The following is an 11872-nucleotide window of genomic DNA, read 5'->3' as shown; positions in this document are numbered from 1 at the left end:
GGCTGGGCGGGAGGAGCCAGAAATGCCCCTCTCAGCACCCGCGCAGCCAATGGGAGCGCAGGATGGGGTTGGGCGGGGTGACGTCACTCCCGTTGGCTGGGGGCGGGACGAGGGTCGCCATGGACACCCCTGGCCCCGCCCCCTCCTCAGGGGCAGCTGCTGAACAGAGGAGGAGGAGGAGGATGAGGATGGGCTGGGCAGCCATGAACCCTTGACTCCCTCGCGTCTTGGCTCTCTCCCTGCCTCCTCCTCCTCCTCGTAGAGGTGAGGCAATGCTTGTATGTGTACGTATTGAATAGTCTCTATTGTGTTTAGTACGTCTCTACTACTAGTGTGCTTAGTATGTCTGTATTTGTCTCCTTTTTAAAGTTTGTTTTGAAATTAGTAAAGATTGTTAAAAATAAAGAGCTAAAAGACACTCCTAGAAATGGAAGAAGCCCATGCTTCTTCCCAGTCCTGCTCAAAATGGAGGATGCTTTGAATTCTTCCTGGACAGAAAGTGGAAATGGAGGCCAGGTCCAGGAGAAGGAGGACCTCTGCTCACCTTGTTCCCAGAGAAGAACGGAGACTAATTCCAGGACTGACCAGAGCCCTCTGTGAAGCGAACAGACAATTCGGGGGGAGACTATTTGACACAGCCAGCAGCCTGACAGCTGTGGAAACTGGAGATAGACCCACAAAGCTAGAGTTACTTGCCTGTGCTACTGTTGTTGTTGTGTGCCTTCAAGTTGTTTCCAACTTTTGGTGACTCAAAGGCAACCCTATCATGAGGGATTTTGGGCAAGATTTGTTCGGGGGGGGGGGGTTGCCATTGCCATCCTCTGAGGCTGAGAGAGCGTGACTTGCCCAAGGTCACCCAGTGAGTTTCCATGGCTAAAATGGGATTCAAACCATTGTCTCCAGAATCAGAGTCCAACACCCAAACACTACACCATCCATGGTGTTCACTGCCATTGTTTTAACCCGACAGTGCCATGCTATACAAACGCTCAGCCATGCCTTCCTGATTATTTCTGTCAGTGGCGGTGATAGGAGGGAATGAAAGGAGGACTGAGACCACGGCTGGCATCAGTTGTGGGTTTTGCCAGGCAACAGGGCTGCCCTTGAACTGATGCCAAAATTTTGCCTTAGTGTTCATCTGTGATGTGTTTGTTCATGCATGAGCCTGAGTCCTACTGGTGCATTACACCAGCAGTAGCACTTTTCTCAGGGTCACAAAATGGTGGCGAGTGAAAGCTGACAAAACCTGCCATCAGCAAGTAGCCTGTTTCTCCCACGCCTTGCTTCACTGCCACTTTGCCCATGGCCTTTTCCCTTGTGCTGCTGCCACATACACTGCCCAGTGCAATGGGCTAATAGGATTCTGGCCATGGCATTTGTCACTTGATAATGTACATTGTTATGGGCCTTCAAGTGGTTTGTGATTTATGGCAACCCTAAGCAGGGTGGGCAAAATTTGTTCAGACTGCGGTTTGCCATTACTGTCCTATGAGGCTGAGAAAGTGTGACTTGCCCAAGGGCCTCCAGTAGTTTTCCATGTTCATGTTCAATCAGAAATTTGAACCCTGATCCATGCTTGAAACACTACACCACACCGAGTCTCACTTTTTTCACTCAATAATATATGTAATGACAAAATAATTTAAAGAAGAACCATATGAGGACGAACATCCAATTTTAAAAAAGTGAAGAGAACTACGCTCAGAGCACTTGGGAGAAATAAGTCACCAGGAACAGACGGCATATCCATACACCTGCTCCAAGCTACAGAGACAGAACATACTCGACACTCGCCCCTCCGTTTTTGCGGGGGATCCGTTCCAACCCCCCCCCATGGAAATCTCCTGGTATTCAAGCCCTATTGGCTTGATTGGCAGCACACACCCCATTTTAAGTCCCTCTGCCCTGTGCAAGTAAGCGAAGTCCGCATAAACAGAGGGACAAGTTGGAAATCTCTCATTATTTAGTTTTTCAGTGTATTGTTTCCATCATCTTTGTATTTCTACTTGGTCGTGTAATGTGTCCCCCTGCTGCTTGAAGAGCATCCCCACCCTTGGCTGCATCCACACTGCAAAAATAATCCAGTTTGACACCACTTTAACTTGCTTTGAAATTCTGGGAATCGTAGTTTTAAAAGACATTTATTTATTTATTTAATTTATTAAGAGTACTTATACCCCGCCCTTCAGCCCTAAAGGCTATCAGAGCAGCTTATAATTATTATTTTTAATTTTTGCTTCTCATCTACCTTTAACTGCTTGAAGTGTTTCATCTGTCATCCATTGAGACTTCTGTCTTTTTGGCTGTAAATAGCATCATTTTGCATTCCTCTCTGACAATGTCCCTGGCTTCAGCCCAGGGTTGTCCTGGCTCCCAGTCAATTAGGCTTAAATCTGGTTTGTTTGTTTGCATAATCTTTAAATTCTATGGTGATGTTGTTCAGGTTGTTTTTTGTCATGATGGTTAGGTTAAGGTTCTTCTTTAACTTGAATTTTTAATATTAGCAGTTCAGGGTCTGTGCCAAAATCTGCTTCTGGTTATATTTTTGGAGAAAGAATGGAACTTCTCCATCTTCTGATTCTAATTATACAGTCTATTTTATTTCTATATTGACCATCAGGTGATGTCTAAGTATACAGTCGTCTCTTTGGCTATCCGAAGAACGTGTTTGTGATTAACCAACTGATTAAACAGTTGCATGGTCATAAATACTTTGTGTATCTACGCAGCTAGACCATGTGACCCAAGAAACTTTTATGGTCAGTGGTCATATAAAAATTTCCCCTTCCCATGTCTTTTTGCTTTGCTCCCTGAGATGGTGAGTTGAAAGGCTGAGCTCACTGCAGCTCTATTTTTCCCCTCCATTAGTTGGGATGTACTGCATATGTACATCCTAAAAGCAATTAGCAAAGTTCTTCAGTTGGTAACTTGATATTGCTTTCTTGTTTTATTTTAGTCACAGTCTGGGCGGTAAGGAAGATTGAGGCACATCATTCTGCTAACTATGGCGGGTTACAGACTGCCATTTAGTATGTATTCTATACGTACTAGGGTTAGAAAGGGGCAGTGCTTCCGCACCCCCCCTAACCCTAGTACATATAGAATACGTACAAGATGGCGGCGCCCTGTTCATACGGGCGCCGCCATCTTTACGTATCGGACGCTGTGCGTCCGAATGTGTCGCAGCACTAATGACGTCGCAAATGCGCCCCTGGCGCCTCGCGACGTCATTAGGGCGCCGCAAGAAGAAGCTCCATTTTGGAGCTTCTTTTTTGCTCCGTAAGGGAGCCGCACGGTGTGGCTGCGAGGGCTCCCTTACGGAGCAAGCGGCGGCGGCAGACCGCCTCAAAGCGGCGGTCTATAAACCGCCTATGCTAAAGAAAGGCTGCTTCTTAACACATTCAGCCAGTCTTCATGTTTTTGACCTCTAAAGGGGCCAACAAACTGGGATATACTCTGACTTTTCACACCTTGCAAGGTTGCTGTTCTGTACTCTTGCCATTTGTGAAGCTCTGCCATAATATTTGCTATTCGCCAGTGCCGCTGTTGTGTATATCTTGCTTGCTGTATGTTCTATACAATCCCCCTTGTAGAGAGTTGTGTGTGAAGTGGTGTTTTGAGTTCAATTTGCATGACATACTATTTTGTCAAAACTACAAGATCCCTTAGAGGTGTGTACTTCAGAACATGCATGAATTAATTCATATGTTCTGAGAGCATAACTGGAAGCATAAGTAGATGGATTCTCTGTCCAACTTCAGCTGCTGACTGATGATGGTAGCCATAGGAACATTGCATGTAACTATAAAGGCTGCTCCAGGCTACATTTCCTGGCAGTGCAATGTAACTGTATGTACAGTGTGCATCTGAAATGTCTTCATTGCCTTTATCCCTTTTCTCACATGAGTCTATAAGTAAAGAATTCCTGATTTGAATCCTTGACCTAGCTTTGGCTGATGGCAAGAAGCTGCTCTCTCCTAATGTGTGGTACCTACCAAGAGACTGTACGGTGACACTTTTCAATAGAAACCTTTAAGGTAGAAGCAAACCACAATACCTGGGAATCACTGCCTCGTTTCTTCATCTCTGTAAGCCATGCTGTCAGGCAGCTCTTTCTGTTTATGAGAGATTTGCCTTCAGAGTCCCTAGCTTGCAAAAATCATTTGCTACTCTCATCATGCTTTACTTCACTTGAAATGTCTTCACACTTACTCCTGGAAAACTTGTTGGCTCCAGACTTGTCCATGGAATAATTGTTTTATTTTGTAATAATAATTAAACAAATGCAAATAGAAGGTGTCAAAACATCGTAAAAATCGAAAACACACCACACTTTCACTTTCATTCACAGATATATTTGAAAAAGAAAATCCAGTAATACTTTGATGAAAGAACAGAGGAAGAGGAGAACCATAGCGGCTGTAGCATGACTAAAAAATATAATGAAAAATGGATAAACCTTGACTGTCAGTAGTTTCAAGTGGCTATTATACATGGCTATAGACAGCCAGCATGACATAGTGGTGTTGGACTACAACTAGAGACCAGGGTTCAATTCCATGAAACTCACTGAGTGACCTTGGACAAGTCACATGCTCTCAACCTCGGGAAGACAATGTCAAATCACCTCTGAACAAATCTTGCCAATAAAATCTCATGATAGTTTTGCCTTAGGGTCAACATAAGTGAGAAACAACTTGAACACACAAAACAACAACATCCTCCTCGCCCAGGACATGGAGATCTCATTCCAAGGCATAAAACAAATACAGTGGAATGAGCCACAAAATGCACATTTGCCACAGTGGTTAAAGTTATGCACATGCTTACCAGATATGAGGATCTTTCACACTACACAATTTTGGTGCTATGGGCTCATTTTAACTGTGATGGCTGCATCCTAGGGAATTCTAGGGCTTGCAGTTTGGTCTGAGGCCACAGAGGAGCTCCCTAGTAGAGGATCCCTGCAGTCCCATGATTCCACAGGATGTTGCCATGTCAGTTAATGTGGAATCATAGTATTACAATTGTGTAATGTGAAAGGGCCCATGATCAAGGCTCTTCTAGTTCCAGTGGCACCAACTATTTGATTGTGGGCAGGGTGACCAGATGTCATAGCTGCCAAGGAGGACAAGGCACCACAAAATGTAGGACATTAAAGAAAAATTTGAGGACATTACAAAATGAAAGCTAAAAACATGCATATAAATTGATGTTTCTTAGTCATGCTCAAAATGGAGGACATTTTGAAATTCCCCCTGGACAGAAGGCTGAAATGTAGGACATGCCCTGGAAAAGGAGGATGTCTGGTCAACCTGATTGTGAGGAAAAGTAACACAGTTGATGCAATTCCTTCTCCCACACTTTCAAGGAGTCGCCTATGAGATATTCTTCAGAGCTGGCCATTGGGTGTGTGTGTGTGTCCTTCCCACAAACTTTACAACTCCCAAAAGAGGAGATTAAGAAACACTAACTTGTTTCCACAGGACTAGCAGTACCAGGGTTATGGTGTAGCTCTCACAAGTTAGAGAGAGTAAGATTGATGGGAGGAAAGAAAATTACTTGCACTTACTCATATTTTTGGAAGGATAAGGGTGAGAGTAATTTCTTTTTGGAAATGTAAGTGCCATTTTCAATACTTGGCATGATTTAATTGCAGCCATCACCAAAAAAAAGATTTGTTTAACGTGTTTTCACACGGGCAAAACCCACAAAGATTATACAGTGCAATCCAACTAAGTGCTCACCTGTTACAGTCTTCACCTGTGTTTGCTAAGGAGTTTATCAAATGGGAGGAATTTCTCTTACATTCGAATGAAAAGAAAGGGGGCCCAGAATACATTCACTTAAAGTCACTCGTTTTGTGCAGTTACGTGAATACACATTGCATTTGAACTGGCTCCCCATTGCCCGAAAATAGCATGCCATTGCCTGAATTTGCATGTGGCAGTCTATCACGCAATAACATGAAACCACGATTGCGTTCGGACTGACTTCCCATTGCCTGAATTTGTGTATAGTGGGTTGTCACGCAATGACGTTAAACTCCATGATTGCGTTCAGCTTGCCATCAGATTATACTTCCAATTTCCCTTGTCTGATAAACTCCTAAGTTGCATATTACCAAAAAGCTTCCAGGTTTGACCTGCAAGCAAACTTCATGGTTTGAAACCAGAAAGGTACTTACCTTTCAGGTGGTTTTTGTTCTGTTCCCTTGGAAATGCTGTGCTTCCAAGCAGATCAGGAGTGGGCAATTTAAGCAGCTTTGGGGGCTAGTCCTCTACCTACATAATACTTTGATAGGTGCATCCCAAATCCTCTCCTGTACCTTCTGGGTTGTTTTTTTTTTGGGGGGGGGGATGATTTTAAAAAAAGTATGGTGAAGCCCTCTGACCTATTTAAAAGCTGGATCACCATTTGCCAGAAGAAAAAAAATAGCCTGCCCTGGGAGATCTGAGCACTGAGGGATGCAAACACAGCTGGGAGGGGCAGCACTTAACCCAGCTGCGAAGTAGAGGTACTGAATTAGGCTTGAATGACTGGGCTCTTGTCCTATCAGATCCCTTCTTTTTACACCTAATGCAGCAAAAGAGAAATAAAACATTTAAAAAGAAAAAAACACACAAAGGTACTGCTAGTTCGGATGAACCTTGGGCATAGGGAAGTGCATAATAGTTTCAGAAGATCAGCACTGGGTGGTCATTGAGACACAACTCAAATGAGCCAACACTCCACTGTGGGTAGAGAAGCCAAGAAGCCGTGCTCTGATTTTAGAAGCCATGGTTGAGGTAGTCATAGAATTGTGCTTAGAGGCCTCTAGGTGGCAGCAGAGCCACACTACTGTAAAATCTCCTTTTTTCACAGGTATCTTTGCAGGCCTTGAACCTGTGTAACAATTGTGTTTTCAAAATGAGGTTATAGAACAGTGTCCTTGTAAATCTAAAATCATGCGGTGAGTAAAACAAGCAAAATATGTCGCAAAAATCTCTTTTTGGCCTTATTGTCATGTCTTTGCTGGTCTCCTCTTCAAAGGTTCTGGAGATGAGCATCTTTTGTTTTCCCTTTCCATTGGTTTCCTCCTATCTTGCCCCTCACCTCAATGTCCCACCTAAATGGTTCCTGAGCTGTCATCAGCCACACCAAACTTGAAAGGATTGCTTTTTTACACCAAAACTTCCAGGATCCACCATCTTTTATATTCACTAGGGGATTCTGGGAATTTTGGTCTGAAAACCAGCCCAAGATCTATCAAGGTGTCTCTTTACTTAATGCAGGGGTAGGCAACCTTTTTGAGCCGGGGGCCGGGTTGGTGTCCCAACGGGGGGGGGGGCGAAGCCGGGGGGTGGAGCTTCCCACCCCGGGGGGCGGGCCGCATGCTGGAGGCGGAGCTTCCACCCCGGGGCGGAGCTTTGAACCCCAGGGGCGGAGCTTCCACCCCAGTGAAGCACCCCAGGGGCGGAGCTTCCACCCCCAAAGGGCCATGCCACCTCCTCTTTGCCGGCCCCTGACGGGGCCCAAGGCCCTGTCAGAGGCCAGGAAAGAGCCGCGGGGACCTGCCACAGCGCGGGAGGCCTCCCCGTCTTTGCGGGCCCCTGACGCCAGGGCCCCCGCTGCCGCCGTCCGGAGCCCTCCTGGAGGGCCCCTGCGACGGCAACTGGCCCCCAGCGGGCTCCTGGGAGGCCAGTTTGCGGTCGCAGGAACCTCCTGGAGGGCCCAAGGGAAAGCAACTGGGCTCCCAGGGCCGCTGGGCGTCGCAGGAACCCTCCTGGAGGGCCCACCAGCGACAGGCACTGCCTCCCAGGTGCCCGTGCCTCCCCGAGGAGGCCAGGAAAAGGCGGAGGGCTCCGCGGCGAGCGCCTCGCGGCCTCGCCTCGTTCCCTGGCCCCCGAGGAGGCCAGGGAAAGAGGCGAGGCCCCCCCGCGAGCACCGCGGCCTGCCCACCCCCACCCTCGCCTCGTTCCTGGCCCCCGAGGAGGCCAGGAAAGAGGCGAGGAGCCCCCAGGCGACGCCGCTGCCTCGCCTCGTTCCTGGCCCCCGAGGAGGCCAGGAGGGCGAGGAGCCCCCCGGCGAGCGCCCGCCTCGACGCGTTCATGGCCCCCGAGGAGGCCAGGAAAGAGGCTGGGGCTCGCCGGCGGCGCCGCGGCCTCGCCTCCTTCGCTGGCCCCCAGGAGGGCCAGAAAGAGGCGAGGGCGCAGGCCGAGCGGCGCGCGGCCTCGCCTCCTTCTTGGCCCCCGATGAGGCCAGGAAAGAGGCGAGGGGCTCGCCCGGCGAGCGCCGCGGCCTCGCCTCCTTCCTGGCCCCCGAGGAGGCCAGGGAGAGAGGCGAGTGGCCTCCGCCGGCGAGCGCGCGGGCCTCGCCTCGTTCCTGGCCCCCGAGGAGCCAGGAAAGAGGCGAGGGGCCTCCCCGGCGAGCGCCGCGGCCTCGCCCAGTTCCTGGCCCCCGAGGAGGCCAGGAAAGAGGGCAGGGGAGCCCCCCGCCCCCCGGCGAGCGCCGCAGCCCTCCTCGTTCCTGGCCCCCGAGGAGGCCAGAAAGAGGCAGGAGCCCCCCGGCAGCGCCGCAGCCTCGCCTCGTCCTGGCCCCCGAGGAGGCCAGGAAAGAGGCGAGGGGCTCGCCGCGGAGCGCCGCGGCCTGCCTCGTTCCTGGCCCCCGAGGAGGCCAGAAAGAGGCGAGGGGCCCCCCGGCGAGCGCCGCTGCCTGCCGTCGCCTCGTTCCTGGCCCCCGAGGAGGCCAGGAAAGAGGCGGGGGCCCCCCGCGAGCGCCGCGGCCTCGCCTCGTCCTGGCCCCCCGAGGAGGCCAGGAAAGAGGCGAGGGGCCCCCGCGAGCGCCGCTGCCCCGCCTCGTTCCTGGCCCCCGAGGGCCAGGAAAGAGGCAGGACCCCCCGGCAGCGCCGCGGCCTCGCCTCGTTCCTGGCCCCCGAGAGCCAGGAAAGAGGCGAGGAGCCCCCCGGCGAGCGCCGCTGCCGTCGCCGTCGTTCCTGGCCCCGAGGAGGCCAGGAAAGAGGCGAGGAGTCCCCCCGGCGAGCGCCGCTGCTCTCGCCTCGTTCCTGTGCCCCCGAGGAGGCCAGGAAAGAGGCGAGGAGCCCCCCGCGAGCGCCGCGCCTCGCCTCGTTCCTGGCCCCCCAGGAGGCCAGGAAGAGGCGAGGGGCTCGCCGGCGAGCGCCGCGGCCTCGCCTAGTTCCTGGCCCCCAGGTGGCCAGGAAAGAGCGAGGAGCCCCTGGCGAGCGCCGCGGCCTCGCCTCGTTCCTGGCCCCCGAGGAGGCCAGGAAAGAGGGCGAGGAGCCAGAGGCCGCTGCGGGGCTGCTGGAGCACCCGTTTTCGGGGCTCCGGAGGCCGCAGCGGGCCTCGTAATGGGCGCCGCCATTTTGCCCTTCAAAATGGCGGCGAAATCTCGCGCGATCTTTTTTGTCGCGCGAGACTCCGCCGCCATTTTGAAGAGCAAAATGGCGGCTGAAGCCGCCGAAATCGGCGGCGATTTCGGCGGCAAGAGGGAGCGGGGGCCGGCGGAAAGGCGCCCGCGGGCTGGATCCGGCCCGCGGGCCGGAGGTTGCCGACCCCTGACTTAATGGTTTGGCACCACCAGTTTAAATTTTCATATGTTTGTGGTCCTTCAGATGTTTTTTGGACTTTGACTCCCATCAGTTCTAGGCACCAATACAAGTGGCCAGGTATGATGGGATTTCTCTCTAGAAGCCATGATAACTAAATTGAGGCTGTTGTTCTTTGGCCATATCATGGAAAGACATGACTTACTAGAAAAGACAATAATGCTCAGTAAGGTGAAAGGCAGTAGGAAAACAGAGAGACTGCATTCCAGATTAATAGACTCATTCAAGGAAGCCATGGGTATGAGTCTGCAAGACCTGAGCAGGGCGGTTGAAGAAAGGGGGACTTGGAGGTCTCTCATTCATATTGCTGCTGGAAGTCAAAGTCGACATGACAGCAGTTAACAGGAACAAGAACATCTCTCTCTCTCACACACACACACACCCCTCCGGTCTTTAATATTTCAAATTACTTGACACTGAGTTATATTCAGTTGATTAGCCATACCCTTCGTTGCTTGAAAGTAAGAACACTGATCAGCAGAGATCCAAGATAATCACCTCAGATCAGTATAAAATAGTTATTGCTGTTTGCACTGAGCACAACACATTCTATTTCACTTACATGAATGAATGTAGCACTGAAAGGAAATGCTATTATAGCTACTGCATTCCCCTTAATCTATCAGACTAGTTAATTTATAAAAGGAAAGGTTAAAGAGTTCAGCAAAACTGCTTCTAAACTAACAAGCTTGGTGCTGTTAATGATGATTGTATAAATATTGCATCTCAGTCTTCTGGTTAAAAATCAAGTGTGTGAAATGTAAGTACTGTGTAAATGTAGTTGTTTTTCTGCATGTTTACTCAGAAGTGAGTTCCAGTAAGATCAGTTGGTGAGTACAACCCTTGAGATAGTATGCATAGGACTGTTGTCTTGAAATCTTATTTGAGATAAATGACAGCTTTAAATTTACAATATGAATATAAAGTCAAGAGAGCTTCCCAATTAAGTTCTCCTGGTTTACAATACCAGTTTGGGAAAAAGAGAGAAACGAATTTGAGAGAAAGCAATTAGAATTCATTTCCAAAACAATCTGTAGAAGTGTTGGCAGCTGCTGCTATATCACATATGAAATAATCAGTTAGTATTTGTATAAGGATATAAGTTCAGTGGCCAGTCTAGCTAGAGAAATTCTGTGAGTTACAGTCCAAGTAAGTAACTCTCCCTTGTGTTCTGAGTTATATGAAACCTATTGTATTGTCAGCCCTTTCAAAAAAGAATGAGGTCCTGATTTTCCCCACACCAAAGCTGCCAGTCTGGCAGAAAGAAAAACAAAGCACCGAATGACATGACAGACATGTCATTATTCGCTCCAGCAACACTACAATCCAAGATAGAACTGAGGAATCTGCTCTGTTAAAATGACACAAAACACCAGGGGCTTCATTACGAAGCTAAACAGGCATCACTCCAAACCAGTGTTGAAGCTTTCCTTTATGCAAAAAAGTACATAAAATAAAATCTCCTTTATAGCAAAGATTACTTTGCTGCATCCATAAATATAGACCCCCCCCCCTTGCAACTGTGCAAGAATGACTAAATAGCTTCAAATGTCTTTTTAGCATTTCACCCTTTTCTTCTCACCATCACTTTTGTTGCTCACCAGGAACATACAGGGAACAGAAATAAATTTTAAAAGTGCTTTCAGAACTGTAGGAAAAGGTGTGCTTTGGTTCAGACCAATTTGCTGGAATAAAAGGGGTATCTTGCCCAGACAGTGACTGCCTTTTGCAAACCTGAATCAACATGTGTTAGACTGAAGCCAGATGATAAGACTTCAAAAGGGACTGAATGGGGATTGTGAACAGCTTTGCTCCTGTTAATTTTTATGTATATGTATTGTGCTACTGTCACCACTGAACAAGCAGATTGTTGCAGGTTTTTGAGGTAGCACAGAAAACCTTCCCAACCTGCTTATTAGAGGGTGAAGTACATGCCCATGTTCAACGACAATTCCTCTTTCAAACCTACTTCAAGTCTCAAAAAGTGTCTGTGTAAAGTTCAAAATCTCCATGCGCACTTTAACTTTCCTCCATTTTTGAAAGTATCCCCATATCAAACCCCAGTCTGACTGCAAAGCTAGATTTCCATCTCCACATAGGAAGGGATGGGGAACTGCTGAAGCACAAAACTGGAGAAAGAGGTCAAGTTTGCATCATGAATATCCAATGTTTTCTAAAATACAGGTTTCTCTTTCTACAGGATTATTGTGAATGGGTTATCCCAGCAAACAGCTCACCACTGGGATTTGCTGTGCTGTGCTGTGAGCA

Source organism: Sceloporus undulatus, chromosome 2 (genome assembly GCF_019175285.1).
Source record: "Sceloporus undulatus isolate JIND9_A2432 ecotype Alabama chromosome 2, SceUnd_v1.1, whole genome shotgun sequence".
Lineage (NCBI taxonomy): Eukaryota > Metazoa > Chordata > Lepidosauria > Squamata > Phrynosomatidae > Sceloporus > Sceloporus undulatus.
This window is presented reverse-complemented; position numbering follows the sequence as displayed.